This window comes from Chiloscyllium punctatum, chromosome 36, assembly GCF_047496795.1.
Source record: "Chiloscyllium punctatum isolate Juve2018m chromosome 36, sChiPun1.3, whole genome shotgun sequence".
Taxonomy (NCBI): Eukaryota; Metazoa; Chordata; class Chondrichthyes; order Orectolobiformes; family Hemiscylliidae; genus Chiloscyllium; species Chiloscyllium punctatum.
Genome location: NC_092774.1, coordinates 7,571,654 through 7,592,044, shown reverse-complemented (window position 1 = coordinate 7,592,044; position 20,391 = coordinate 7,571,654).

Genomic DNA, 20,391 nt, shown 5'->3' with positions numbered 1-20,391 from the left:
ATATGAAGGCCATTACAAAGCAAATATTTATGAAATACATGTTCATTTCCTTAATGACTGCAGTAGGTTTGTCTGCATTAAAGCAGAACATATTGACAAAAGATTTACATGGACGTTGCTCAGTGAGAACCTGGAATGCCGGGCCACGGAGTTTAAGGTAAGCGATATTTAGATTTGATGTGTTTTGCACGACTGCTTAAAGAGACAACAGGATATCATTAACCTGATTGTCCCAAATGCTGATTGAAGGAATATGCAGTATCTGATTTCCCAGTAACAATCTTCTTCCAATCGTGTGCCCAGCGTGAAACATTGAAACACTTCATATTGTCGTCTTGGATGTCATTCTGAAGTAAGTGAAGTTATGATAATTTGATGTTGTCCAGCAGGCAAACTGAATGAAAGTACAAAGCAGTTGATACTGACAGAGGCCTGTTTTGAAGCATTGAGCTGCATCAAATGTGCAGCACCAATAAAACGTGTTGTTCAACTCGTCTGATTCCAGAACGCTTGCTAGAAATTACCAGAAGATTCTCATTGAATTTATTCGAGGTCTTGACTTCAATAGATCTCGCACAAGCATGAAAGAACATTGCAAGAGATTGGATGACAAAATGGAGGAATGACTGCGACTGAAATAAAAGAAAGCTCCAGCAGGAAAAGAGGTGATCGTGAACCAGAAACATGAAGACGAATATGGTTTGGTTTACAGAAAAGGCTCAATCGAAGCATTGGCAGTTATTACCTTTGCTTTTCATTCGGGTGTTGTGAAGGTTACCGTTCCCACTTGTGATTCTGTTAACATCTCAACTCTACAGTGAATATGTCAAAACTATGTCCTGGGTGAGCGATGCAATAGATAGCGCACCTGACTGCTAACCAGCACGAGAATGGTGCCACTCCAGCTTTTCGCAAGGCATTTTACAATATGTCTAAACTGGTCTATATTTAAATCTCAACAATTTGAAATAGTGGTTTATCAGTAATGGATGATGTCTGAGGAGGAGTCCAGCACTTGCAAAGCCTTTGGCAAATGAGAACAGAAAACCTCTTGTAATAAAGGTTGATAAATCCCTGGACCAAATGGGGTCCATTCCAAATTCTTAAATGAGGTGTGAGGAGAGACAATGAAAGCACTATTGGTTATCGTTGGAAATTCAAGAATTTCTGGCAAGGTTCCTGACGTTTAGAAAGAAGGGAAAATGGACGAACTATTTAAGAAGGGCGGGATAAGAAAATAGGAACCAAAGACCTGTTGAATCCCAGTTGCAGGGAAAATGTGAGGTCATATAATGAAGGAGACCATAAGTAGATATTTCGAAATAATGATACGTTTGAGATGATTCAATATGACGTTATAAAAGAAAGGAATATTTGACTAACCCACTTGGAATTCGTTTTGTGGATTTTAATTGTAGCAACATGAAGGGACAACCAGGAGATGTGACGTATTTTCAGATATTTGCAAGTGTTTGATAACATACCACACAGGAAATTGGTAGATAGATTTGAGAATACTAGAATACGTTAAGTTGCTGTGATGAATTAATGAGGAGAAATCAAAGAGTGGAAAGGGAAAGAGGATTCAAAGATGGTGGACTAATTATAGTTGACGCGCCTCAAGAATCAGGGATACATTACATGACAATCTATAAAAAGATTGTATGATTCATCGTTATCCCAAACGTCTTGATGTCATTAAACTATGTGGTAGCTTAATTCGTGTAAACTCCTGGGATGCTGCAGTCGAGCGCAGATAGGATAATTATATTGGAATGTTAAAAATCGCACAACAGCAGGTTATTTTCCAATGAATGTATCTGTATGTACAAGCTCTCGGTCAGCTGCTTCTTCGTCAGGTAGCCAGTGTGGCGGGATCATAGAACACAGCACTTCTGATGAAGATTAAAGTGTCATACCAATCATGCAATGCATTTAACAAAACTCGATTGCTGTTCAGTCTTTAATCACTTGCAATGAGGATGCAGTGTTCGATTGGTTAATAGGTAAATCCCAGAACAGCTCTCAAGTCAGTTCAAAGGTAACTTAAGGTTTTATTAAGAAGAAGTGACACCTCAGTTCAGACATTAATGATATGTGGTTAGTGTATCCCAAACTTTAGTCATACTGGTTCTGTTTCAGAAGTGGGAAGTTTCAAATATCACATGAACTGACTGCCTACAGTTTTTGAATAAACTCGAATGCACTTGCAAAGATAATTCTGCAGACGCAGTGTTACCCCATGAAATTTTATGTGCGTGTCCATGAGTGTGAGGGAGAGAGAAAATATGTGTGTTTGGGAGAGGGAGAATGTGTGTCAATGTGTGCTTGAGAAACTGTGCACATGAGTGTTTTGGAGTATATGCCTGTGAGAGGGTGTGCGCATGGGTTTGAGCATGAGTGTGTGCGTGTGAGTGTGTCTGAGAGAAAGTATATATATGATGAAGGGTCTGAGAGTGATCGTGTGCCCAAGAGCATGTGTATGTGTATGGTTATGTGCTGTGTGTGAGGGTGTGTGTCAGGGTGTACAGTGTAGTGGAGGACCCTGGAGTGTGACATGAGCCACATCCTTTTGAAGCTGTCCTCATTAATACCGAAACTGGCTGTCAGCCTCTGCTCGGCAACTCTGAATTGTTGTGGATCCCAAAGTTCTTCTTGGTGGATGGTCACATGAAGATCCGAGGCCGATCCTTCTTGACTCATGAAGCATTGCCCGTCTGGGAGGGAGCATCCCCTTCTAGAGGTTGTTGCGTAATACCCATTCATCCATTGTTGTAACTTCCTCTTGGTCTCGCCAATGTACCATGCCTCAGGGCAACTTTGCATGCAACATTTGAGGTCGACAATTTTGGCTGAGTCACGTGAATATCTGCCACGCACCAGGTGGATGGCGTTCCCAGTTGTTATGTTATTCTGTCATGTCTTGCAGCGGTTGTCATGACTGAGTTGCATAAACAGACCATTGTTTGCAGCAAAACTCCCAGCCTTCAAGCCGACATTGAACACAAGACCAAACATCCAACCACTGCAAGACATGTCAGAGTATCGACATGGATAGTACAGTTAAACGTTGGGCCACTAACCTCAACGTGTGTGGCAGTAACTAATGTGATTCAGCCAACGTTTTCTATCTCATCGATTGCAGGCTATACTGCCCTCAGGCATAGTATATTGGCGAGACCACGCGGATGCTAAGACAGTGGATAAATGAACACCATGTCGCAATCGCCAGCCAAGCATGTTCCCTCCCAGTTGGGGAACACTTCAGCCGTGAAGTATATTCGGCTTCGGATCTTAAGGGTGAACATCCTCCAAGGCGGACTTTGGATCCACAAGACAGAGTAGTCGAGCAGAGGTTGATCATCAAGTTCAGTATCTATGAGGATGACCTGAACCAAGATTTTGGATTCATGTCACACGACAGGATATGCCACATTCACACCTTCACACAAACACTCACATGCACACACACTCTCTCTTACAAACATGTTTTATCTCAGACACATATTGTCTCTCAGACACACACATACACATGCATCTACACACACATATTCACACGCACATCCACTCACTGCCAAACACTCCATCAATCTCGCCCACACACTCTGTCAAGCACGCATGCAGACACTATCTCAGTTACTCACACACTCTCTCCCTCTCATCCTACCCCTCCCCCACACTCTCTATCTCTCGCTCACCGGCACAAACAACATGCAAGCACACACGCATTTAAGTATATGGTGTGAATTTGCATTTGCAGACCTGCATTTGAAGACACGTTCTTTTTTTTTCAAAACGTACGCAATATGCAGCCGTGTAATATTTTACGAATTCCTACTTTGGAAAGAGAACCATAGTGACACATTATTGGCATACAGGCAAACTCTAACCTCACACTTTTAATGCATTGTCAAAGCTGAAACCTCACTTTTCTAAAAAAAATTGAATTATCTCGGGACTGTGACTTGAAAGCAGTTCTGAGATTTACATATTCCAAAATCGACAAGGAGAAAGTGAGGACTGCAGATGTTGGAAAGCAGATTCAAAACGTTTGATGCTTGAAAAGCACAGCAGATCAAGCAATATCTGATGAGCAATAGAATCGACATATTGGGCATAATCCATTCATCAGGAAAGTGTTTTTCAAGTACACTTCTCGATATTAAGCAACTGAAATCCCTATTCTAAGTGAATAAAGACTTAAAAACAGACGATGTTTGTTCAATGAATCACATTCGTTGGATGACACTTTGCCCTTTTACAATTAATTTTATGTTCTATGACCTTGCGCCAGTGGCTACCAGACAAAAGGGAGTATTTATACTTCCAAATCAATGTGTTGGGCTATAACCTGGAGTTGTGTGATTTTGAACTTTGTCCACCCAGTCCAGCACAATCACCTCCTCTCTATATCAGAATGAGATTTACAGATGCTATATCATACGATTAATTGTGATGTTATTTACATTGGTCAGAAACACAAACGGTAGAATATTTTTCAAAATATGAAGTATCAGAAGTGCTATGAATAAAGCCATGTGAGACTCCTGCTTTAGGCCTCACTTTAAGCCAGCGTGATGGTGAAGGATGCAAGTGGGTCAGTAGATGGAAATTCATTATATGATGGATTGAATGCAACAGCAAAGGAATCTTGCTGGATTTGCATAAAACCTTGGTGTAATGCTGGGATTTCGGAGAAGGCCAAGATGATTGTCTATTCATAATTTCCGGGTAAGGATGAAGGCAATCAGTTGGCACTTGCCTTCAGCATCGATTTTCTGCGCTCTTAAATATTTCCTCATAGCGACCATTCCTCCACTTTCGTAATATGGACCAGATTAAGCGCTGTTAAGCATTGCTATATGCCTGTATAAAAAAAAACTGCATATTTTACATGTTGAACAACTTAGAGAAATGGCACTCATCCACAGATTCAATCAATAAGCACATCAACCTGGACCCAGGACAGCTGGAACTGATAACCGGATGTGGCAGATTCAAACCACTATATATGCCGGAGGAAACATCGCAGAAGAGCTTCATATGGGGCTCCCAAGCACTGAGGATGTCACCTAGACCGGGGACGAAACGTCTGCAACACAAATTCCCAGCTCTGCGAACAGAACCACAACAACGAGCACCCGAGCTACAAATCTTCTCAAACTTTGAACAACTTATCTCCATCTGACATATTCAGAGTTGCACATGGAATATGCTGAGAAATGATGCCTTTTGACTGGGATTTGCTGCGAAATTAGTGTGAGGTAAGTTGTGAATGAAATATGCACCCTCATTAATAGTGAGACAGGCCTGATTTCGTTGCACGGATTCGATGGACTCTGCCTGCATTCGTTTTCACCAGCCCTGACTATTATTGTGCAATTGCTCGTCTCCAACAGTTACAGAGGGTTTTCTGTCTTTGCTTGTATTTTAACTGCCCATGGCGATATTGGACCCATAATAATTTCAGAACGTATTAACTGTATCAGAGTCTTACCAGGTTCCAATCACTATTGAACCTATGCTTGCCTCCATGATTTGTCGGCATGATTTTGCCCTTGCCAGTCAGGACCTGATAATTGTTTATCAATTCTTGGTCTCCTTAACTTTCAATTTAGCTTCGTTCTGTGTTGGTGTTTCAACAAAACCTGCTTTTTGTTTAAATTTGAATCATCCATGCACCCACACCTTCGTGCATTACAGACAGATGTCCTTGCATCGTATTGTATTCTTCAAGGAACAGATTGTATTTTCAATTGTCTGTATCTCTTTAGTCGCCAGATTAACCTAATCTGGTGCAGATATTGCGATGGCTCTTCAGGTTCTGTATCTCCTTAGCATAATTCTACTCGTTTGGCCACAATGATGATCACACAAGGATCCATCTCACTTACTGTTCATAGGGTCACTGAGTCATAAAGTTATTGCGATATGGGATCACATAATTACTTCCATTACATTATGTAAACTTACTAGTAATGTTAATACTATACCAGACAGCGTCAATGTTTATATATGACTTGACATTAGATCTTCTCGATTTAACTTCCTTTGGATCATTTTTCTGACTGCATTCAACTATCCGCTAATAAGTTTGTCTTGATGAAGTTAGAGATGTTTTTGTTTTAACTGTATTTGGATCAGTTACACGTATTATCAGATCAGAATAAATTGTCAACACTGTTTCGTGTTTCTTCTGCACATCTTTAGGTCACGGCCAGAAATTAAATGACCTATCAGTGTCACCCTAAAGGGTTGTTGTAGCCTGGGTATATTGAAATTAATTCACTTTATTGGCCAATTACGTCTGCCTATAAAATCATTGACACGTGCTTATGACATCTCGGGGAGCAAATGCTGATGAAGATGTTGTTAATTCTTTTTTTCATAGCACCCTGTCTATTTGGACGCAAATGCATTTATTCAAAAAAGTTCCTTTCCTCGTTACCCTCTCATGTCCTACACACGAACATGTTATGCAAAGTTTCTGCACCAAACTAAAGTATCGTACAAAGTGAAAGATGGCATAAATTTATTTCCTGTAATACCCAGGTGTCAGCTGGGGCACGGGTAAACTGACAGTTCTGTAAGTTATGGTCACAGCAAATCTACTGCGCTGTCATTTAGCGGATTTCTGATGTTTTGGCATTGCTTCTATTTTTTTTTAATATTGCTGAATGGCTTCGATGGGTTAGTATTTTATTAAATCATTCGTATTGCCATTGCAACGATGACTTATGTAATTACGTGATTAATTCATTTCATACGTTTTGTTTATGTAATTTGCATTTAATTCTGCGATGACATGTCTGAATTTCCTGAATTGCTGAATTCGATCATGAACACTGCTCTTTTAAGTGAAACAGGTTAGCTTCAGACCAATAATGTGCCCTGCATAGTCACTGAATATTGATTTAGAAACAAAGCTTGAACTTTGTCAAGTTCTAATTTTGAGGACCACAATCAACATTCAACAATTCCATGATTCAAGTTGGTGGATATTTTAGTTTGTGTGTTGGTTATCCTCATAAATATAATTTGTATAATTTTGAAAATCAACAAAGCTGGAACGTATCAAGCAGCAACAAGTTAGGTTTGGAACTGAGAAAATCTCCATCTGCACTTTCCTATCAGAAACTGTTATGTGCAATAGAGAATGAGTCAAAATAAATCTCCCTTCTGAATTGTTCTTTTCCACAGTCAACATGGAACGATAAAGAACAAAATACATCTTTCTCTATGCCGTCCCAAGTAAAAGTGGTTGGGAACATGGAATAGGAAACAGCTACAGGAGAAACTCTAGGATGACTTCTGCAGCAAAGATTTACAAAGAAATACAGCTCCGATAAAATACAGAGATATTTTATTCTGGTCTGCTCTGATTATTTATAAAATAATGAAAACAAAAACTAAACTCTCAATTGTAGCGAATTAGAATTTTTAAAATTAATTTGAAAGGTTTTCCTTGCTTTGTTTTTAATTCAGCAGTCTATTCTCTTGTGATTACCTCCATCCTCAGGCCGGATAAGTTCTTGTACAGCCTCATACTCTTTTTGTTTCACTGTGTCTGACTGCACTGTAATAGACCGCGGTGTCTGACAGCTCGACTGTGTTAACAGCCAGAGTGGTGGAGCCGTTCTTACTGTCCACAGATACTTTAAACCTTCCTTCAATTCTTTCATCCCTGAATGTTGAGACGAGGTACTCGGGAGCTTGTTTGTCGAGCTGTCTGTACCAGAACACAAAGTCATTCGTGGAAATAGTAACGGTGTGTTGGAGTGAAATATATTGCCCGACTATTCCCTGATAAATAGATATCAGGATTGCTTCTGACTGGTAAGAAACAGCTGCAAAACAAGATCAGAAGCGAACAAAATCAACTTAACGTTTCTTTAACGAGAACTAAATAAAGTGTCAGTGAAATAAGCATATCTCTCTGCTGTGGTATATTAAAGGCAAAGCTGTTTTTCGATCTCTCATTTAACTTTAAATATAACGCAACACAAGAGAGACCATCGATTGATGGCCCTTCCCACATTGTCTGGAGTAATCGTTAATAAGATTTTGTAGCCTCACCCCAATGTTTATTTCAGGAACAGGAAGCAAGGTTCTGAAATAGCTTTATCATGTGTAATACTCAACACATGTATAAATTTAAACATGGCAGCAGTGACATGGCACCGCTAAGATATTGTGCAATGGGATTCACACATTGTCTCACTGTGCTTACATCGCACAGTAATATATTCCGTCGTCCTCAACCATCGTATCTTCAATTGAGATGATGTTGAACTTCTTCGCTCTGTCTAAGGACAGCATGTAGCGACCTTTAGACACATTGCCTTGGTAATGGACCCGATAAATGTCGGAGCCCCGTTCAGTATTTGCCTGTACCAGGCTACCGTTTCTGTTGAACTAACGGTCAGCTGACAGTCCAGTTCAACCTTCTCCCCTTCCTTTGAGACCACCTGATATACCTGTGAGACCTGATCCTCACACTGGGATGCTGTAATGGAAGAAATGTCAATCAAAAGTCAGGAGGTATTATGGTATTCGTAAAACACGGTATCTGATTAGAAAAACAAACTCACAATTTATCAAGAACATCAGAGCACCAACTGGAAAAAGGTCATTGCAGGTCTTTCTGTACATTATGATGAAAACAGACAGGAGGCAACACAATGAAGCGTTGGTTTCCAGACCAAAACTGACTCCTCGGAACAGGAATGTTAATGGTAGTTATGTGGGTGAGAGGGGAGAACTTTCAAATCTCCTGGTCGCGAGACAGTTTGACTGACGACCTGCTGCAGAACAGATTATTGTGTGTCATCGTCACTATACGTAATTGTGCGTCAGAGTCTGTGATTGGTTTGCTTCAAATAATGTCCCTTTGAATCTACGAGGGGAAATGAATTCTCTCTCTGTCTCTTCTGTGTCTCCATCCCCTTTCTCTTGGTTTCTCTCCCTCTTTCTCTCACAGTCACTTGCCTTTTACTACATCGCAACTAATTCAATTCTACATGAAGAAGCGATTTCCGTCATACTTCTATATGAAGTAGTCATTGCAGTTTTGAAATAATTGAATCAGACATAATTTCTTGCTTTTTCCATCACGTGCTGTCAGAGCATCACTGAACACCTTCACTGCTTCACTTTTAATTGTGGGTCTCTGAATATTCCTGTTTCTTACTTCTCCAGACAATATTTGGTTTACTTTCCTTCTGGTCTTTGATTATCATTCTTTCACTGGATTTAAGGAAGGGGAAAGAACATTTCTTGATACAGTTTGAGCTCTGAATCGAAGTGTAAACACCACAACGTAATTTTCGCCACCTGCTGGTGTCTTTGGTCAAATCTCTCTCGCTCGTTGTTCTCTCCAAATATCTTAAATATTGGCAAACATTTTAAAGCAGATATGATGCATATTTCAGTAGGACATTCACCTACCAGAGAAACAGAGATCGAGCAAAAAGATGGCGACAAAGATGTGCTGAGAAATTCAAAGAACTAATCCGAGGATGTCAAAGCTTTCAGGAGAGGCTATACTGGATTTGGTTCTAGGCAATGAACCAGGTCAGGTGTTAGACATTGAGATAGGTGAGCACTTCGGGGGCAGTGACCACAACTCGGTGACTTTTACTCTAGTGATGGAGAGGGATAAGTGTGCACTGCAGGGCAACAGTTATAGCTGGGCGCAGGGAAATTATGATGCGGTAAGGCATGACTTAGGATGCGTGGATTGGAAAAATAGGCTTCAAGGGAAGAACACAAATGATATGTGGGGATTGTTCAAGGAACAGTTAATGGATGTCCTTGATAAGTATGTACCAGTCAGGCAGGGAGTAAAGGGTCTTGTGAGGGAGCCGTGGTTTAATAAGGAATTGGAATCCCTTGTGAAAGGGAAGAGGGCGGCCGATGTAAAGATGAGGCGTGAAGGTTCAGTTGGGGCGATTGAGAGTTATAAGGTAGCCAGGAAGGATCTAAAGAGAGAGCTAAGAGCAGCGAGAAGGGGACATGAAAAGTCCTTAGTTGGTAGGATTAGGGAAAATCCAAAGGCTTTCTATAGGTATGTCAGGAATAAATGGAGACTAGGGTAGGTATCGGTCCAGTCAAGGATCGTAGTGGGAAGTTGTGTGTGGAGGTGGAGGAGATTGATGAGACACTAAATCAATACTTTTCGTCAGTATTCACTCAGGAACAGGACACTGTTGCTGATGTGAATATTGAGTCACAAGTGATTAGAATGGATGGCCTTGAGGTACGTAGGGAAGAGGTCTGGGGAATACTGGAAAGGATGAAAATAGATAAGTCTCCTGGGCCTGATGGCATTTATCCTAGGATCCTCTGGGAAGCTAGGGAGGAGATAGCGGAGCCAATGGCATTGATTTTTATGACGTCGTTGTCTATGGGAATATTGCCAGAAGACTGGAGGACAGCAAATGTGGTCCCTTGTTCAAGAAGGGGAGTAGGGATAGCCCGAGTAACTATAGGCCAGTGAGTCTCACTTCTGTTGTGGGCAAAGTCTTAGAGAGAATTGCAAGGGACAGGATTTATGAACATCTGGATAGGAATAATGTGATCAAGGATAGTCAGCATTGTTTTGTGAAGGCCAGGTCGTGCCTCACAAACGTTATTGAATTCTTTGAGAAGGAGACCAAGGAAGTGGACGAGGGTAAAGCAGTGGATGTGGTGTATATGGATTTTAGCAAGGCGTTCGATAAGGTACCCCATGGCAGGCTAATGCAAAAACTACGGAGGTATGGCATTGAGGGTGCATTAGAGGTTTGGATTAGGAATTGGCTGGCTGGAAGTAGACAGAGGGTAGTAGTGATGGTATAGGTTCATCTTGGAGCGCAGTTACTAGCAGTGTTCCACAAGGATCTGTTTTGGGACCATTGCTGTTTGTCATTTTTATAAATGACCTGGAGGAGGGGCTTGAAGGCTGGGTGAGCAAGTTTGCGGATGACACGAAAGTCGTTGGAGTTGTGGACAGCGAAGAAGGATGTGGCAGGTTACAGCGCGATATAGATAAGTTGCAGAGCTGGGCAGTAAGGTGGCAAATGGAATTCAATGTAGCTAAGTGTGAAGTCATTCACTTTGGTAGGAGTAACAAGAAGATGGATTACTGGGCTAATGGTAAACGACTTTGTAGTATGGATGAGCAGAGGGATCTTGGTGTCCATGTACACAGATCTTTGAAAGTTGCCACCCAGGTAAATAGTGCTGTGAAGAAGACATCTGGTGTACTGGGCTTTATTGGTAGAGGAATTGAGTTCCGGACTCCTGAGGTCATGTTGCAGTTGTATAAGACTCTGGTGCGGCCTCATCTGGAGTATTGTGTGCAGTTTTGGTCGCCATACTATAGGAAGGATGTGGAGGCATTGGAACGAGTGCAGGGGAAGTTTACCAGGATGTTGCCTGGCATGGTCGGAAGATCGTATGAGGAAAGGCTGAGGCACTTGGGGCTTTTCTCATTGGAGAAAAGAAGGTTTAGGGGAGATTTGATAGAGGTGTACAAGATAATTAGGGGTTTAGATAGGGTTGACAGTGAGAACCTTTTTCCGCATATGGAGTCAGCTGTTACTAGGGGACACAACTTTAAATTAAGGGGTGGTAGGTATAGGACAGATGTTAGTGGTAGATTTTTTACTCAGCGGGTTGTGAGTTCATCGAATGCCCTGCCAGTAGCAGTGGTGGACTCTCCCTCTTTATGGTCATTTAAGCGGGCATTGGACAAGCATATGGAGGTTATTGGGCTAGGGTCGGTTAGGTAGGCTTCGGTCGGCGCAACATCGAGGGCCGAGGGGCCTGTACTGCGCTGTATTTTTCTATGTTCTATGTTCTATGTTCTATTTTGTTGATTGGGGCTTTTGTTCTTACCGAGAAACGAATTCTGCCGAAGGGAGATGCTCACAGTAAACCAGGCATGACAGGCTGCATATATTATTGAGTGACAGAAATGATGTTGTTAATTGTTAAATCTGCTTTAAGTAGCTGGCGTGTCTTCTCGGAATAATTTTTACAGTATGACTGCGGAGGTACTTTGCATGCACCTCTCAGGACCGAGTGGTAATGACTCAATGTTGCAATCTGAATTAACGTCCAGGAGGGAGAGAACATAAAACTGGACTGCGCTCACCGACGTTTACGTTACCAAATTATATGCTGATGCATTCAGCATCATTTGGTAACTCTGAGATGTTTCCTGAAGATACGTAGTGTGGAGGATGAATACACGTGTCCAGAATTACAACACATTTTCACAAAGAAAATAAACCTGTCCCTTTATGCATCTCTGGGAATTTTCCTTCCGAAAGTGTTGTGTATTTGTCTGTTTTGAAACCCTTACTCTGCTACAGAGTTACAGCTGATTCTGTATCAAAGCGCACCCTCAGAGGTCCAATTAGTGTCTACTAGAGGGATCCCTCACGCTGGCAAGCTGGGCAATTATTTAACCTCTACAGTGAGTATCAGAGAATTGTCTGAAAAATCATAGTAAAGAACAAGCCACAACAAGAATAGGCGTGGATCACTTGCAAATGTATACTCGTTTATATAATTTATTACTTACTATTGAAAGATTTTCATAAATTTATTGGATCACTTTCAATGACATTTAATTTTTTGTTCATTTTCTTTGCCTCCCTATTGTATTATGCAGCATCGCTCATCTCCCCCGACAATTTTGCGGCCAATTTGACACGATCATTGTCATAGCATTTAGTTGATCAGAGATTGTTGCTGCATAAGAAGCAGTTTATACGCAACGAGCAGATTTTGTCAAGGAGTGGACTGTGATATCGAAAACAAAATCCAAATGCAAATTATCTTGAGTGATCATTGATCTTCAGTAATCTTCTCATATGGCTGGATCGTTCTATGTCATGGCTAACAATGTGGAGTTTGCTAATCACGATTAACAAATAAGGATTTCCACACAACTCAGCTTCACCCAGTTCTCTGGTATCAGGACACCTAATTATCATGTTGCAATTCAAGTGCAGTCAGCTCACCACTGAAAGCTTTCGCAGATCTGGAGAGGCATACTTGTTGAATCGGGAACATGCAGAGGCATGACAGCAAAATATTCACCGTGGAAACGAGAGCCTCTTCCCAAAAATCCGATTCTGTATTGGGTCATTCAGTCTGAGTGAACGTTGCAGGTCATTTTCACACTTGCTCTGGGAAACAGCTGTGTGATTGTTTGAAATTGTGTTAGCTTGGATACGACATTGAGTGTCCTTGACCAACTGAGATAACATCACATATTATTGCGACATCTGTTCACGATTCTACAATGCACACTTAAAACAGGAGCTCTCCCCACCTTGGCCAGATTTTATCGACTGATAGGGCTGTTTTTATTGTTTCAGAAATTTGTAACAGACAACAGTTGCCGTTGAGAAATGGGTAAACTGATTATTCCAGTCAAGGTTTGGAGCTTTATCTGCTTTGCCTTCGTCACTGTTGTGTTCACGTTGAATACTGACTCTGACTGTTGCCAACATTAACATAAAATATAGCCAATCATTATGGTTACAGTTTTGAGACAACGCTTCTCCTTCAAAATCAACATCTGAGGAGAACAACAAATTACGATTTATACGAATTTGGCAATTATGTATTTTAAACTATTATCTGTCAAGAACGCATCACACTTAAACCAAATGCTGAGTTACAATACTATCATTGCCAGCTATGTAAATGAGGAGGGTGGTATATGAAGAATTCCCTTCGAAACTTCACAATGAATAATGTGCTGTTATTTCTTTAGACACTTTCCACTAATGATCGTGTGCCTTTCGTTCTCCTGTAAGACCAATGCGTGGGAGGTTGTTTGTTAGAGAATACCAATACCACGAAATGGGCACCTTCCATAACGAATACTTCCATGTCAGATCTTCATCCTCTTTGGTTTGCTCGTTCAAACATTTTTCATTAATTTGAGAAATGTCAAAAAATTCGGTAATTTCACGTACGGATGTGACTGCTACATTACTACTCTTCAAATAAAACTTCCAGAGGTAAGGCATCTACAGGGCAATGCTAACAAATTGCTCATCTCAGCTACAACACAGTCTGACTGTTTCACTCCTAGAGACATTCGTCGTCTTTTGGCTGACAATAGTCATCAGATCTATTTATTCCACTGACCGATTGACAAGGCAAATTATTCACTTCCAATTCAGTGGGAGAATTTCTCCTATCTTTTAAATTAAATGGGGCATTCTACAAATTATCATTCTGTCTCATTCCAGAGCGGTGGAGGAACTGTAATAAAAATAAAATAATGAAAGTGCTGGAAATCAGAAATAAGAACATCAAAATGGTTTGGATATTCAGTCGGTCTGATGGCATCTATGGAGAGAGAAACATATTTAACGTTTTGAGTTCAAGTTTTTTTTAGAACGGTTCACTTCAAACTCTGCTTTGCTGTTATCTCGGATAGGCAGCAGATTGCTGCATAATATCATTTTAATCACTAGGTGGAGTGTCATTGATACTTTTTCATTCATGAAGCCTCTGAGATGAAGTTCGTCAACTATTGACCGAAATTGTTCATGCACAGATACAAACGAAAGGACGCACTTCTACGGCAAACAGTTATAAACACTCACAAAGATTGCCACACAGTGAAGCGCGTGCACACACACATATACAGAAAAATGCACATAGATGCACAGATATTATATAAAGGTAGAGATGTCCACACAGACAAAGCCATTGGCATAACAACACGCAGTCATACGTATAGAAACACGTAGAGCTTGACAAACATTTAGAAAGACACGCAGAGACACGCAATTGCACAGACCCAGAGGCAACGTCTATGCAGTTTACTTGTTATATTTCTGTTAGAAGCTTCACTGTCAAACAAATATCCATATTTCAGATTTTAATGTTCATCAATTCTTTAAATTAACACAATTTTCCTTCGTCGTTCCGAATATAGAACGTTCATCTTTTGGAAACAATTAAGCATCTTATGTTACATAACATACTTATCATTTGAAATATCTCAATTCCTTTAGCCTCCTTGTTGCAGTAAAAATCAACTCAGGAAAAAAGTGAGGACTGCTGATGTTGGACATTAGAGTCGAGAATGTGGTGCTGCAAAAGCACAACAGATCAGGCATCATCCGAGAAGGAGGGGAATCGACGTTTTCGGAAAAAGCCCTTCATCAGGAGGGCTAAAAACAAACTCAGCGTTTTTGTTCAGTTGATATTACAAGCTAATACGTAGTATAGATGAGTTTACGAACTCCAATGTCTTGTTATTCTTTCGAAAATGCAGTTACCTCAATTTTGAAAAGTGATGCAGTAAGGCTCAAAAATAATTACAATTAACAACAACAACATAAGTCCGAGTCAGATAAGTTCCAATCAAGGGTTTGGGGAAGGTGCAATATTCTTGTTCTTGCTTGTAAAGGTTTAAACCCCAACTCGATTAATGTCACCATTCTGAAGTAGATTGAATAGAATATTCCAGTAGATCACTCTCAACCAACACGGGTGAATCATGAGTGAGACTGATTCCCATCTTAAGTCGTTGCTCTGAAACATGCTGGCGAATAACTCTTCAAAGTCAGCTTTCTGCACTCCAAAAAGATGTCTGACTACCTGAACGCTGTTGTTTTTGTCGATCACTGCTCCAATTACCTGTAGACACAAGTAACATCAGCTCTGTGAGCATCACCTGACTGGAATCATTCCCTCATAGAAGATATAAAGGCAGTCCATGTAATGTCATCAGCGAAGCTAAAAGCAATCAGTCCTCCTCCTGTGTTAACGTTTGAAGACATCTTTAGTTGAGGCAGAGAACAGATTGCAAACAGATATGAAAGAGAATTAACATAAGACCAGTGTTTGCAATTCAGACGAAGATCACCATTTGGAAATGAGATGAAATTATTTTTTTCCCGAATCAGCTGTAAGAAATTGCACTGTGCACATCCTCTTCCAGCCCCTCATCATCTCTTTGCACTCAGCCATGGAAATACTCGAGGACTGCAGTGACTCTTGCTCGGTCGGAGATATGAGGTTGGAAGAAACACATTTTAAATCTACCCTGAAGAACCTTTTGTCATATTACAGGATGCTGAAGGCTCACATTATTGTGGACAAGGTAATGTTTTGAATTTTGTCTGTCGGAGAAAAGCTCTCAATGAACAAGACCAATCCCAATCGTCATTAATGGCTGCATAATGCTTATATTATCGAGATGGGCTTGTAGCAATTGTGCGGTCAATTTAGAGGTGAATATTATTGCATGATTATCATCAGAAAGCACTGACCAGACATCGGAGAAAGCAATCAGAATTGCGGGGAATCTGCTCTCGAGATTGAAAATTTCAAACTTCTAACTTGTGAAATGTGCTCATTTTATGTAAATATTCCGGAAGCAGAGTCGTTCTGATCAAACACTCTCTGGATAGCAACTGCTTTCAACGGGATTGATAAACAGACAGTAGTCGAGGAGAAAGAGATGCAAGTAAAGTATACAGGTAAATAAATTTGAAAGAAGTCTAAACATAGATGAATCTTTTTCAGGACCAGATCATACCCCCGCAAATCATTTCAAGAATGCAGCCCAGATCAGAACTTTTCTAATTGTTTTCAGCAGCTGGAAGTGAATATTTCAGGTGTGATGCAACTTGCCCAACCACTCATTTTTAAACAACATAGAATTTATTTGCAGACCACAGAATGAAACGCAAACAAAAAAGAACAAAATTGAGAGTATCTTAATCTATCTGAAAATCCAATGGACATTATTGCAACTTAATGATGCTATTTCAAATACTTGGAACATCCGCATAAATTTCCCCTTGGCAAAATAAAGGTAAAATAAAACGGAAGTTCGTATGGAAGAGATGTCAAGAGGAAGAGAAAGGATCAGCATGAAACTGTTTATTTGACCAGCAGCCTCAAATTGATTGCTTACTCAAACCAAACCCAACCAAACCAAAACATGAAGTGGGAGAACTGGCCTACCGATTTTTATTGAGCAAGGCTTTTGTTGAAACAAAGTTTAATTATCTTTTCAATGAGATGCTTTCAGAACATTTCGAATCTCTGCCTTTACGACACGTCTAAAAAGAAATAAAGAAAAAGGCCAACATAACCTCATCAACGAGCAACATCTTCAGTGTACAACATCACAATTTATAAACTTCACTTTTGGGCGATTGCAAGCTAAATTTAAAAAGAAGTGTTGTGCTTTGTTTTCATATTTCATGAATGATTCTGTGTCTAATGTTCTTGAGGCTGGATTACCGTTTTCGTTTATCGTTGTGAGAGCACCCTCAGCTGGACATAAATTGGAACTCTCAGGGTGGGTTTTTGTGCAGGGACGACGATATCTGCAGCAGTGTGGGCTCCATGGCACAGAAATACACGACGCTATCGGTGAGAAGAACTGGAGAGACTTTTAAAGAAACTGTCTTGCTTTGCCTGTTCAAGACGGCAGAGAATCTGTCTTGAAAATCGTTCGACATTTCTACATTCCCCGTGCTGTATATTTTCACGAAATATCTCGGTTCATTCCCAAGATACTGAATGTACCAGAACGCAGCTTGGAAAGAAGATATCGAGTAGCTGCAGTTCAATGTTATATTCTCTCGCTCCAGGACCATTAATTCACGTGGATCTTGGAAAACTGCATCTTCGCCATTATTCCCTGCAAAAAGGCAAGTATATCAAATGTCTCGGAGAGAACATCACTCGTGTAGGAGATACTGAACACTGAAGCACAGACTTACCACGCAGCACCACAAATATTATTAGTAAGGAGTACGGGAGGAACATTTGCACAGTAGTAACGGAGTCTATGAAATAAGATGAGAATTCAAATCCGATGTGGAACAGTGAAGACAGATCAGTTGCACACTTCGTCCTAGGGTAAAAGAAAGAGGTGTGTTTCGTACGAAACAGGATTGCTTGATCGCTCAGAGCTGACGAATGCAGAACACCAATCACTGTTGCTCAGAGAGAATTACGTTTTCCGGTTGTTTCCCTGTCTCCATATTCTGTCTTGGTCTGCATCTATGGATATGTAGTCCCCATAGAACCTGTCTGACTCTCCCAATCGTCAGAGCTCTCTAAATCACAATTGTATACTGTGTCTGAACACAAATGCCCTTTTATCGTGTCTCTCGAAGTAAAATGTGTAGGAAATCCAATTCATTCAATTGTCCCATTTCAGCAGTAACACGAGTAACAACTCTATGAATTGCATAAGTTACAATGGACAAAATGCAGTTCTCTCTCTGAGGCAAAATGAAAATGAAAACCTTTGCACCAAAATTCTTAGTATGCAGAAAGAGTGTGAATCAGGTTCTTGTCTGTATTTTCTTTTCAAAGGCAATGAAGATCGGATTATCATCGCTTCTTCGGCGATTTAACTTGCTTTAAACCAACATAAATTGACAAGTGTGTCTGAAAGTTTAAATTCAAAGAATGGGAAAAAAGGCTTCAATTTGAACTCGATATAAATTCCGCTTTTATGCATATGTGTAGTGAAGTATTTCATGACAGGACTAATAACAAGAATAATGAGGCACAATTATGGAACAAAATATTTTGGCAACTTGTGAATTTAGAGATTGTGCAGGCAAGACTATTGCACTAATATTTTGAGAAAAGGAAGCTCCAAACTCGTTTTTGCCGAAAGTCCAGCTTCGTTGACATCAATGTTGTGCACCAGGTCACAAATTCTCTCGTTCTGGAATAACAATGTGATTCCATGATCTGAATTCTGCTCATGCAACGTGGTAACTTGAATTTAGTTAATCAAACAAACATCTGGGATTCGTGGTGGTATTTGAAGGGAGTACTGGTTTGGATTAAAATCCATTTGTTTCAAAACATCGTGTTGGAAGCAAAATCTGTCGTTCTCTCAAATTTATTGTGGACTTCAACCCATCAGGTACAAGTTTAACTGTAATGTTCCCTCTAAATCGCCATTTTATATATGCAGCAACGAAGAGCTGTAACGGAAACAGTACACGTCTGTTCATATGCTGTTTGACACTTCCAGAAATCTCCACATTTCGAAACATTACGCAAATTATTCCTTTGCATGTTGGGAGTGTTTACGTTGACCATCTAACTTTCAACAATTAATCTCTTACTATACAATAACAACACTGATTAAAAATGAAACGCTTTGTAGTTGACAGAAGACGCCTCATCTTCCGGCTTTGAACACTTCAACCCCAGAGCATCAATGTGGACTTTACCAGTTTTCTCATTTCCCCTGCCCCCACCTTACCAGAGTTCCAACCTCCCAGCTCAGCATCATCCTTATGACCTGTCTTACCTGCTAATCTTCCTTCCCACCTATCTGCTCCACCCTCCTCTCCGACCTATCACCTTCATCCTCACCTCCATCCACGTATTGGACTCTTCGGTACCTTCTCCTCAAACCCAACCCCCTCACATCTATCTCTCCACACCGAAGGCTTCCAGCCTCATTCCTGATGAAGCACTTATGTCCAAAACGTCGATTTTCCTGCTTCTCGGATGCTGCCTGACCTGCTGTGCTTTTCCAGCACCAATCTAATCTTGAATCTGATCTCCAGCATTTGCCTGGTTGATTTTAATCTTCCTGCGAATCCTCTTGCAAGGATGCTGTCCTTGAAGAAGTTATCCTCGCACTACAAAGATCTCAGTGAGTCTCTCTCTTACTTCAACCCCCAGGTCATTTCCTCTGCCTTGAAGCTCTTCAACCATGTCCTGAAACAGACACGCTACCACAGCCACATCTGTCTCCTCAGTGCTTGCCTCCAGAACCAACTGATCCCACATGGAAACCGGACTACCTTCAAACCAGCACAGTTTAGATCCGAATAGGACACCGGTACAGACTGAAACTATCAACAACGGTTCTCCTTCAGGATCCTCTGCTTCACACTCGCAATCAGTGCCACCACCTAACCTCTCTACAGTCAGCTGTGCCTTAACTGAGGACCACACTGTCAGAACTGCAAAGGACCTCTTCTGGACGATATCCTCAGAAGAAGGCATACTCTCAACAACCAGTTTTTCTACAATATCTCAAATATTAAAAAAAACTAAGTACAACAAACCTTTAAATACCCACCTCAATATCCAACATTCCTTCAAACATTCCAGGAGCTTCTCCCGGCCTCTTGACATCGTTGCCTGCCATTAGACACGAGACAGGTACAGCCACCCCACCCACGGCGATCGATGACGTCACTTTCGCCCCAAACGCGGCCGTTTCTATCGCAACTTTCGCCCCCAAACAATCCAAATACACCACGTGTGACATCACTTCCGCCCCTCACGTCTTCGCTGACGTCACACGTTCCACGACTTCCGCCCCCAACTTCCGTCGTTGCGAACACTTGTGCCCTCACCAACGCC